Below are 12500 nucleotides of genomic sequence, written 5' to 3'. Positions count from 1 at the left end.
GATGTATTTTTATTTGTATCCACACATACACTTGCATGTATATAGTATATATCCGACTGTGTCTTGGTGTGCGTGTAAACTTCCATAAACACACACAGACATACAGAGACAGCAACATATGAACAGGCACATGTTTATGTAGATATAAATGTATGTATCTATGTGTGTGTATGTGTGCGCACAGATTGAAACCGAGAGGTAAGAACATTCTATCGTTATTGTCTTTCTTAACTGTTTCCGTTACTTTTTCTTTTTATATTTCTTTGCTTATTGTTTACTGCATGTCGAAGTTGCTCCCACTATCCTGTACATTTAATGACCATATAATTCACATGTGGCGTAACTATATATTTTTTATTCTCTCCATCGGTACAATCTGATAGATAAAGGAACAGCAGAGGTTGGACATGCTTGCAGACAGATATTTCAAACTGATTACTGTCTTTTCTTTCGTTAATTCAACATATAAGATATAAGAAAACCTCTAATTTCTTTCAGAAGTTATGGCCACTTCTAACATCAAGCTGAGCTCTTAATTTCTAAACAATTGAATTAGAGGCTGGTTTTTAAACATTAAGTCAATAAACTTTGCGGCTGAAGAAACCGGAACTTAGAGCAGCTGTAGATTGAAGCTGTAGTTTTACGCTTTGTATTTCTGCTGGAAATTAATCATTTATTGTCTAGTTCGCAATATATCTGAGATCAGCTGGTCTCTTATCTAATATCTTGTGTATGCTATACTTTCTATGTGATACTCTTTTACATGTTTCAGTCATTGGATTGCAGCCATACTGAAGTCCCACCATCAGGGAGGTTTTATCGATCAAATGGACCCTTGTGTATGTTTTAATTATGTTGTAAGGATGGATTTGCTTCCGATGTCTTTGTTGTCAATATTTCTGGTGTGGTTCTTCATTTGCTGAAAGAATAGACTGAAAGTGTAAAAATACTTTAGCCTCGTAGTTATTCTATTCGTGCTTTGTTTTATATACTTTAATATTTCTTCTGTGGTACATTTAAGATTGTTTTATGTAAAGTGAACTTCCAGAATTTAAGACACAAACAAGTGATGTGAAACAGATTCAGTTGCCATTTATATCACAGAGAGATCATTGTGACACTCCCCAGTTGGACCAAGTTGTTATTCATTTCTGCTCTTGTTCCTTGTCTTTACCCACGGTTCACGCTGTGCCATTACATTTCGCATCAAATGGATCCCAGTTGTTTGTCTCCTACTTGTTTGTGGTTTAGCAGGACAATATCCTAAACAGCCTTCACAAATGGATGATTTTTTATCAATAATTACTCTCTTGTTCAGTAAGCGGGATGGGAAAGTGATTTCACTTCTATTTGTATGTAGCCCACCCGTCGCCAAAATGCTCTCTCGTTGGATCTAGAGTAAATCTTTGTCGCGTTAAAGTGCAAGTCTTAGCTCCATTAAGCAGTCTTTATAGTTATGAAGAGTCTTTTGGTGGTTGACATGTACCTTTATCATCCCATCAAGGCCATTGTTGCAATATCTTCCTTGCGGATGGAGAAAATAATGGAGCGGAGCGGCTAAGTATTGGAGAATATAGTATCGACTTACCTCTTCCCCGTAAAATAATTGTCCTTAAAAGTAAATCAGAGTCCGTTATTACAAAGGTGGCTTACTTGCAAAATCGTTAGAGCTTCGTAGAGAATACTTTGCGGTATTTATTCGGACTTTTGACATTTTGGGTTCAAATCCCACCAAGGTACCTGAATCAAGTACTGTTTAACCAGCATCTTACTTCAAAATGTTAAAGCATGGCTAGCATCATCATCGTTAATATTTTTATTATTATCATTGTTCAACATTTGGTAGTTTCAGACATTTGGTAGTTTCTACTGCGTTACATACTACACCTCCGTGCTACTGGGGTGTATGCCGCATTGTGTTCTTTTTTGTTGTTGTTGTTGGGAGAGTGCAAATTCTTTCGGTATTGTATTGTTATTTGTTTGTTTGTTTGTTTAAGGTGGTAGTACAAACTTGTGTGGCATTAATGTTTGCTTGTATCGGGTAAGTGTGTGTGTAATGCAGTGGGTATCCGGCTTGCTCATATTAGTTTATTTCATTGGATATTTGATACATAGAGTGTGTCTTGTGTCTGTGGATTGTCACGTTTAGTTTGTATGATTGAACTGATAGTGTCTCGCGTAGGATATGCGATCTTCCCACTAGGACTGCTTCTTGTGTAGTATTGAGGTTCCAGGTATAGTTTGTCTGAATGTCTTTTAATCATACCAAATGCGCATACTGTGATAGGATTTGTTTCTGTTTTTAGGCTTCACATTCGAACTACCTCGATTTCCAGATATTTGTATTTTGAAAGTTTCTCTGTTTCTTTCAGAGAAACCTTGTCATCTGTTGGTGTTGATACATCGATTAGAAAATAATTGTTCTTGGTGATCTCTGACAATTATAGTCGGCCTATTGTCCTTGATTTCTTTATCTGTGTGTATTGGCACATCCCTGAGTATAGTTGATTTCTCCGTTTCTGTGACCTTTTCTAGAGTGTACCTCTACCATCACTTTTCTGTTGTTATTCCACAGTGTTAGCATAGCTTCCAGTATATATGGGTCCTAACTCTGTCGTGTTAGTGAATATATTCCTTAGCCATGACTGGGCAACCAGAGACAATATAATTTATTGCTTCTTCTCCATTACCAAAACTTCTGTAGTTATTTATATTTATTTTCATTATATTTTTGGTAATTTCTGGTGGGAAGGCGTTGATCTTGTGCTGTAATAAAAAATCCTTCAGTCTTTACTTTGAGTCCTGAGCTTCTCAGCCATTGTTGGGATTTTGCTTTGTCTATTTCATCTCTGTTTAGCTTAAGCCAATATTTGCCATTTACGGGCTTTTCTTGCTATCGTTTTATCATATGTTGCTGTTCCAGTTTTAGTTTGGATTTCAGTTGTTTTACAGCTTTTGCTGTTTCTTCTTTTTCTTCATAGTTGTTTGATACTTTGACCTATTTTTTAGTGTTTGTCAGTTTCCTTAAAGGAGAAAACAGTTTTTTGTTTTGTATTTTGTGACTATTTGTATCAGTTTTAAACCTTTTGTCTGTCCTTGTTTGTTTCCTCTCTGTTTAGACCCCTGTGGGCAATAAAGAAATAAATTATCAGCATCATCATCATTGCGTTGGAAAGTTTTTCACTCTTCCCTAATGCCGAGTAAACAAGTGGTAAGCAAAATTGAAACAGTATTTTTTGTTTGGATGGGGCTTTACTCATTGTTTTTCAAACAACACTATGACGACAATGATAATGATGCTGTTGTTGGTGATTTTCAGAAAGGGCTGAAAATTTCCTATGGAAGTCATTGTCTACCTGGACATATTCATAACCACACCAGATGAATATTCTGCATAAAACAATCCGTAATTTCCAATGACCGGCCACTCTCCGATTTTCGCTTGTTTCCATATTTGTGTTTTTGTTTCTTTCCAATTCCTCTCTTGAAAAGAAAACTTCTGAATTATACTGCATGCGTCTATCAATCAAAAATCAATTGAATGCATTACTGGCTCTGTTATTTTTTATTTTCCAAACTTAAAATAATAACAATAATATTTACTTAGTTTCGTGTTCCTTCAGAGATATTTATAGGAAAGATATATTATTGTAAGTAAGACATATTCCTGCAGATAAAACCCAAATATTCATTAATTCGATAGAAAAAATTCTTTCAGAATACTTTTCCGAGATTTTCCTATGTTTTTATTGGCAGTGAGCCAAACGAGCTGTCTGCTGTTTAGTATACAACTTCCTGCCAATAAAGAAAAATGGCGAAATGAAAAAGTCTCGAACTAAAGTAAAAAAAAAAAGCAAAAATACAACAAGAAAAAACCTCCACTATTCAACGACATAGTGTTTATTTTGATGGACGCCATTCATTGAGTAGAGTACATCAAAATAGCCCTGGTTTTGTTTTGTTCTGATCAGATCTATCGTCTCTTTTTATTTCTTCTTGTTTCTGATTCGCTCTCTCCTGATATTACCAATCACCATCACCACAAACAACTCGGAACATGTTAATCTATTTTCTTGTATTGCAGTTATTGAACGGTGGGACAAACAATAAACGGTTTGATTAAAATTAATTTTCTTTTGAAGAAAACTCAAATGATAAATTTTATCTTTTGAACAATTTTTTTCTTTCATTAATCTGTTGAAAGATAAATCTGTTTTCGGCGCAATATCAAAGTTGCTAGTTTAGTTAATTTAGTTGAGGTTTCCGTATTACATATCGCCATCAATGCCAGCTATAGATGGTCGTCTAATCTGCTAGAAATTGCAGCTATAGCCAAACTTTCATTGTTTTATAATTGTAGCTAAAGCAAAACTTTCATTGGTTTATATATATATATATATATATATATATATATAAAAACAATGATGTAGAATAACGTTGTACTAGAAATACCTCTTACTATACAGGGTGATCACGGAAGGAATAATTTCAATTAATCAATCAACCTTCAATTAATCAACAACCACAGTTATGAAATTCTGATGCATGAAATTATACGTAATGTTTATAAACGTGGCTGGTTCAAATATATTTAAACTGAATTTTGTAGTGATATAAGGTTAGATAAGGTTGCACCACAACTGTCACATGGGAAGTAAAAAGACTACAATTCCTTTATAGAGTATAGAAGATGAATTACCCTCTATTCATGTGGAAAGGAATTCCTCGCACAAACTTGTCATTTATAAGTTTATGGCTTCAAACAAAAACTTTCCTGACAGATGTAGCAAATTTTGAATAAACAAAAGTTTTCGGAATGCCATACAGAAGGATTATGGAATATCTCTGCATGTAAAATCATATTTAATATCTTAAAATCTGTATAATGGAGGCCGCGTCTATGGCTTGTCAAAATGATTTCTATGTATAGCCTAAAACATTATCGTTTTGCCGGAGGGCTAAATATGTTTCAAGCATATGTTACAAGCATTATGTTGCAAACATATGTTATAAACATTTTCTAATAAATATTAAGAATAATTCTACTCAAGAGAAATTCTTCATATTCTTGCTGTGCAGCAAGGCAGTCTCTATATTACAACTTTCTTTGTGAGATAAAAGCTTTTAAAATAATGAATGAGAAGTTCCTAGAAAACTTGTATTTAAAAAAAAAAATTGATGTGTTTTTTTCAGTTTTTGGACTTGATGTCCTAAAATTAAATGGATAAATCTAATTCGTTTTTAGAAACAGACATCGGTGAGGGAAAGGAAGACTACAATAACAAATATGTTTTTTGTTTTTTTTAAATTAATTAAAATTTGAAATGACGTAAGGATAAGAAAGAAAAAAGTTTTCTTGTATATTTCTAAGTTTGAATTGTAAATGAAAGGTGATGCAGTGAACACGACTGCATGGATAGCTTTTATTTGTTTCCCTTGCTAATTTGCGCCCCTGTTGGGGCATCACCGTTGACAAATCGATCCCAATCAATATTGATGTTTTTTAAAGTCTCATACTTATTAAATCGGGATCTTTTGCCAAACTGCTTGATAAAAGAGATGTAAAAAAACGCATACTACTAATCAGTGTAGGGTATGACACACACAGAGGCTCACAAACACAAACGGTGGTTTTCCACAGAATTTTCGTCCTAGAAATTCATTAACAATCCATCGGTTGGTCTGAGACTTGAGCAGAAGACACCTACCCAAGGTGCAGCGCACTGGGCCTGAACCTGAAACGATGTAATTCAGATTTCTAAACACATGGGCTGGCTGCGCCAATAACAAAGAACAAAATATTACTCGTTACAAATTTCATGAACACAAAATGTCCCTCTGTAATTTGAATTAGAGGAGAACTTTGCTATATATATATATATATATATATATATATATATATATATCGTTAATAAAATATATTCAATGAGAATACAATATACTGAATTTCTAATAAGTGCTTTTGGTAGGGAAATGTCTAAAGCATTAAAGGTATTTAGACATTATATATATATAATCAATTGGTATATACAATAAGCTTTGGGCAGCCTCTACAGTTTCCTATTTGTTTCTCTCATGCGCAATCCTCCTCCAAAATCCACGCAGTTTCTTAGCATTGCTTTGTATTGTTAAAAGTTTCGATTTTCTGCAGTGGTTAAAGTTGTCTAATGCGTAAAACGGAAACGCGCTAACATCATTGCATGCAGAATAACGTGGTAACTCATTGATATAGACAGACCAATATCGTCAACTATAATCTAGAGCACCTAGAAGTATATCGGTCTTCTGCTATTTTCTTTTTTTGTTTGTTTTGATTTCCTTGGAATTTATTTTCCCAAGATCATCAACATCGTAATCATCATAATCGTCGACGTCATGGTCGTCTTTCTCCTTCTCCTCATCATCAACATCGTCATCAGTAGCAGCAGCAAAATAAAGGTGTTTCTAGGAATTAAAAATATCGGAACTTCGCATTTTATATTGTTATTGCTTAGCGTTGCAATTGTTGTTGCGAGTTCTTTTAAATCAGTACCAGCAATAGAGCCGGGTGAGGGGAGCAATAAAAATTAATCGAATTTCATTCTTCTCTTCCATGACATTTATTGGCCTAGTTATCAGCTACAAAGAAATTCCTTTTAATTAGCCATGCTGCCTCATCAGAGATTAGCTGTGTGAACGTATTAAGATCTTATAGCTGGGAGTTATATTCGCTAATTCTCTGCAGGTGTTAGTATAATTGTAGTTTGACAGCATTCAGGGAAAGCAGGTTTTTATTATCTTTATTATCTCTTCTTCCTACAAGTATATACGGAGGAGTCTTTGTAATGCGATAGGTGTCAACCGTTTCAAGCAAGTAATATATTCATCGAATTAATATAAATACTTTGAAGTCACCTTACCACTCGGAGATACAAATGCGTAGTTATGCACAAATGCTAGGTAACTAGATTACATTCCATCTGTGCAAATTCCAAACGAGAATTAAATGTGTTTACAAAGTGTTAATTTCCTGCTTTGGGTGGTTAGATCAGCTTAATAAGCGATTATGGCGCGATAAACAACCAACAGAATATTACAATCCTTCAAAAATTAAGGTGTTTAGCTTTAAGGGTGAAAACTGAATTTTATAAACAAAAAAATCTAAATTAAATAAAACCCCTGAATTTAACAGTCCCGCGATAAGGCATAAAGTTTAATATCAAACATTAATCTTTCAAAAACATTATACAGTGGTTCGTGTTTCCGTCATCACTATCTAGAGAAATTATATTTGACTTTCGTATCAATATATTTCTTTGCAAATTTTCTGTTCCAATCGTTAGAATTAATTCTATCACAAGAATTAATTGGATCATACTGATAAAAAGCTCAACACGGAATCAGTATGTCACTTAAATTCATAATAAGCATATTGTAGATTAAAAATTAATCTATAAAACGATAATATGATAGATAATTGTTTCAGAATTGTATATTACAGCCATTTCTTTTTTCTGCATTTCGCTCTGACTGGTGAATCCTCATGGAATTAACCTTGGTTGATGGGAGGAGATTTGATTGGCTCGGCCTCTGTCCTTGGGTATCAGTGAAATCTCTCATGTGGAGTAACAAAATTAGTGATTAATACGCCCTCTTACATATTGAAATTGCTACGTTGGAGATCGGGATAACTGGTCTGACACTTAAAAGTGAGAATAGGAGAAAGTCATAAATTATAGGAGAATTTCAGTTTTAAAGCTGTGGGAGTTTTGGAGTGTTTGGAAAAGCTGGGTTACTGTGTTTAAGGTTAATATCCAGATGCATAGTATATTCTGCTGGCCATTGCGAGAGAGCATGTGTCTGTAACATTTTCATTAATCCCTTCAGGTACAAGCGATATGGTGGTAAACTTGCACTTGCCTTTCAGTCACGTGGTGGACCAAGAAAGTGTTACAATGGCATTCTCAAGACAACTTAACTTGGAGCAGTCTATTTGGGAGCTTCTTCCCCAGGATCGCATAAGGTGGTTTACTGCTTTGTACTCTGCTATACAGAGCACTCAGAATCGGTCATGCTGAGAGAAGCTTAAGTGGGAAGCTCGGAAGGCGAGTCTCCCATGATGTTGCTATTACCTACCCTCTGTAGTATGGATTTTGTACCAAATGAGGCCTAATAAGCCCTCTCAGATTCCACATAGTGTACAGCTTCTATTGTGATCATTTTCAGATTCATACAAATGTGTTCGTGTGTCTGTGTATATATATATATATATATATATATATATATAAATTGTCCTCACCTGGGACACGTCTTTTTTCAGCGGCGAGCTGGCAGAATCGTTAGCACACCGGGCGAAATGCGTAGCCGTTACGTTCTGAGTTTGAATTCCGCCGAGGTCGACTTTGCGTTTCATCCTTTCGGGGTCGATGAATAAAGTACCACTTTCGCACTGGGGTCGATGTAATCGACTTAATCCGTTTGTCTGTCCTTGTTTATCCCCTCTGTGTTTAGCCCCTTGTGGGCAATAAAGAAATATATATATATATAAATTGACATTACCTGGACAGGTGCACAGTATACCAGAGGTCAAATGTGGAAGTGATCGCAGAGCAATATGAGATGAAGTGTTTTGCTTAAAAACACAACGCATCACCTGGTCTGTGAATTGAAACTATGATATAGCGAGCATAAGTGCACCACCCTATAGCATTCGTTTTTACAATCAGATTTCAAATACCACTAAAGTCAAGTTTGTATCTCCTTATTTGAAGGTCAATGAATAAAGAACCAATCGTGTGGGAGCCAGTTTTCATTTTTAACAAACTTTGTTCCCTTCAATCTCTTTCGAAGAAACAAATCTCACCATGCCTGGACTAATGTGTGCTGTGCGTCATGACGTCAGCTTTCACGTGACAGCTGGTAAGATCCAATGAAGTTAGGAGGTTACATCTCGGTCTTTAATTAGAATGGTTTCATTTAAATGAAATTGCAACGTTGGTAGACTCAACAGGCGTATCGATTGAGGACCCTTATCAACAGAGTCAATTATTTGCCGAGGCTTTTTCAACTATTTTCAAACAAGATGATGGTCGTGAACCCCCTCCATTTGATAGATCGGTACCTCCAATGCTTTGATTGGTCATCACGCGGGACGAAGTCGAACGTATTATTCAAGGCCTCGATGTCAACAAGGGTTACGGCCCTGACGGCATACATCCACGGGTTATCAAAGCGTTGGCTCCGGTCATCTGCGAGCCCTTAACACGTCTATTCAATATGTCATTGGCGACGGGTGTTATACTTGCGGACTGGAGAACAGCGATAATCCGCCCAATTTTCAAGAAAGGGAGCCGCGAAGACCCGCTTAACTACCGACCGGTTTCCCTTACATCAATAATCAGCAAGATGTTCGAAACCATCCTTAAGAAAAGTATGATGCGCCACCTCCAAAACACAGCCTCTATCTCTGATTCCCAACACGGCTTCGTGCCGAAGAGATCATGCTTGGCCAACTTACTGGTAATGGAAGAATTGGTGACGCGCATCCTCGATGATAGTGATGCTGTTGACATCGTTTTATTGGACTTTGCCAAAGCTTTTGACACGGTAAACCACCGCCTATTACTTGTCAAGCTTCAAGCATATAGTTTCCATCCGGATATTGTACGATGGGTTGGTGCCTTCCTCTCAGATCGCTCCTTCCAAGTCCAAGTTAATGGTTCGCGGTCCGACGTCTCCAGTGCGAGCAGTGGTGTGCCTCAAAGTTCAGTGCTTGGGCCCTTATTGTTCTTAGTCTTCATAAATGACTTGCCCGACGACCTCACGCAACACACCCTTCTATTTGTCGACGATGTCAAACTGGTCACTCCTCGCGGTGATATAGAGGATCTTCGTCGATGCCTCCACCAAATTTGGAGATGGTCTAACGAATGGGACCTGTGTCTGAACGTGTCAAAATGCTGTCATCTGCCTGTTGGCTCTCCTCCTGCAACTCAACTTGATTTCGAGCCGGGTCGTCTGCTGCTGGAGAGGACCGATCAGGTAAAGGATCTGGGTATCTTGGTGGATTCCTCCTTTTCGCCTTCGGCCCAGTGCGTCCATGCTGCCAACAAAGCACGCGTCCATGCTGCCAACAAGTCATTCGGAATGCTCACAGCAGCCATATTCCTACCGCTCTATGTCACGCTGGTGAGACACATATTGGAGTACGGGATTCAAGCCTCTTCTCCTTATCTCCTCAAAGACATACATCATCTCGAAAGAGTCCAGAAGCTGGCTACCCGCATGATTCTTGGTCTCAAGAATTTGTCTTACGAAGAAAGGCTGAAGACGCTCGACTTTTATTCTCTAGAAAAACGACGACGCCGTGGAGATCTCATTCTTGCTCACAACATCATAAGCGGAAAGTGTAACCTCTCGAAAGAGCTGTTCTTCCCTCCTGCTCCAGAGCGTCGGCCGCGGGGTCATTCCGAAAAGCTCTATCTGCGACGATTTCATCTCAATCGAAGGAGAGGGGCTTTCTCCCTCCGGGTTGCGGATCCGTGGAATAAGCTGCCAGACGAGATGGTGAAGATGCCGACGACCGCTCGGTTCAAAGTCTCCCTTGACCTCAAGTGGCCTGTACTCTTTACATGAACACCACCCTGTACATAACTCCATGTCCACCTACATGGCCTTGCTTTTTGCTTTTTGAGCCAAAAAATTAACTAACTAACTAACTAAATAATAATTAGGGACGGAGATTCAACACACTGCTGATATCGATTTCCTTTAGCTCCCGCTTAGTAATGATTAAACAGACTTATGATTAAATCTGTTCCAGCAGTGAACATCCTCTCTTTTCCCGTTATACAGGGAAGCTAAGAGAACGTTTTTGTGGTCTTTTAAGTCAGTATATGTAATTTGAAGGAGATTTTGGTCGTGTCTGTTGCAGTTTAGTCTACTATTTAGAGGCTTTCTCGTCAGGTTGTCATTTTTTGCGGTATCACCGTACGCTATGAAACATTTATACTTCAACGTAGAAGCGAGAGGTTATAAATAAAGTGCTAATATGAATGCATTTAACAAACAATTGCTGCATCGCATATTTATACCTGGATGATGAATCCGATGAGTCAAGATATGGTTCAGTGCAGTCTAGAAGTAACAAACAACAAGCGAAATAGGTTTATCTGCTTGACTTTTGCAGGAGCAAATTTGCATTTTACAAGTATGTAGCATCATTCAGCAGGGTTCTTCCATTACTATTCCGGAGTAGATGCCTAAATATATCAAGGCTGGAGACACATTTAAAAATTCATAAAACTTTTGTTTTATATATTATCCAGGAGCTTGTTTTCGTCATTGGAGAGTTTCGCTCACTTTTGTTTTTTGTACTTTATGTACAGAGTGAAAGGAAGCGAAAGATGGTGTGGGGTGAGAATATTTAATTTCATACGAAATACAGTAAAAATAGAGCTGAATATTAGTAGTTTCTCAATTATATATATTTCTTTACTTGTCAATTATATATCGCTATAAGTATGATAAAATAAGCGCAGTTTTAGTGCCTGAGGCAATCAGCTATACTCATCCCTTAAATTTGAAGTTCTGTATTTAAAGTAGAAATCTCCATTTTACTACATTAATGTAACGTGATAGTTTGCAGTTGCTTACGTCAAGGAGCCAAGCGAAAAAGCGTTCCATACATAGCCATATCAAAGACTGCAGTATCGAGTATCTCCCTCACTCGTTCTTTTAAATGGTGACGGTGTCAAGAAAGTTTCTTTGCTACAGTTAGAAGGCTGCTCCACCGAATAAAGGTTGCACCGTGGGTGTGAAGAAAAGTTACCAGCTAAGAAAGGAGGTAAACGACTTAGTCCTTATGCGGCGTCCTTTTATTGTGTGTGACAGTGTAGTGTGATAGTGAATGGTATACTAATGTTGTATCGTGGTGATGGTATAGAGGTGTCTGACAATTTGTGAAGCTTTGTGGTGTTAAGAGGGTGTGGCTATGAGGTGCAATGGTGGCGATTAGGTTCAACAAGCATGGTGGTACAATATAATATATTATAATTATATTTATAATTATAATTATTGGGGCTTGGTAATAAGGAGCGATCGTCTATGGTGACGTTATTGCGTGATGGCCTCATGGCATCCTAGGTCCCGATGGTGGGGTGGGGATTTGTCATGTAGTATTGTCTAATAGGTGTATCGTGATGTGGTTAGATAAATCTGGGGGTGAGTGAGTGCCGAAGAATGTTTGAGGTGGAGAAGCTGTGTGACTTGGTGGCATAAGGAAATCTGCTTAGTAACTGGTGTGGCGTGGTAGTGAAGTGCTATTGCAGCATGTCATGACTGTGATGGGGGTTTAATTATCTGGTACTTCGAGAGTGGCGTGGTGAGATGGTGATTTTAGTGGTATGGGTATGGTGTAGAGTGGTAATGTGTGGGATGTGGTGGTGTGTTGATATTGAAGTGTGGTATGAATTAATGAGAGGCTGTGTGGTGGCGGTGGAGATAGTGGTGGTGGTTGAGAG

The 12500-nt window shown here is 37.5% G+C and overlaps 1 protein-coding gene across 1 annotated transcript in view; it reads left to right on the top strand.

Moving 5' to 3' along the window:
- LOC115222188 (coiled-coil domain-containing protein 39-like) overlaps nt 1–12500 on the top strand; it is a 1476917-nt gene that overhangs the window by 1447924 nt on the left and 16493 nt on the right. The gene's annotated exons all lie outside the window — the stretch shown is intronic.

The sequence above is a fragment of the Octopus sinensis genome, linkage group LG19, assembly GCF_006345805.1.
Source record: "Octopus sinensis linkage group LG19, ASM634580v1, whole genome shotgun sequence".
Lineage (NCBI taxonomy): Eukaryota > Metazoa > Mollusca > Cephalopoda > Octopoda > Octopodidae > Octopus > Octopus sinensis.
Note: the sequence above shows the minus strand (reverse complement) of the source record. Positions and strands in the feature narration are given on the sequence as shown.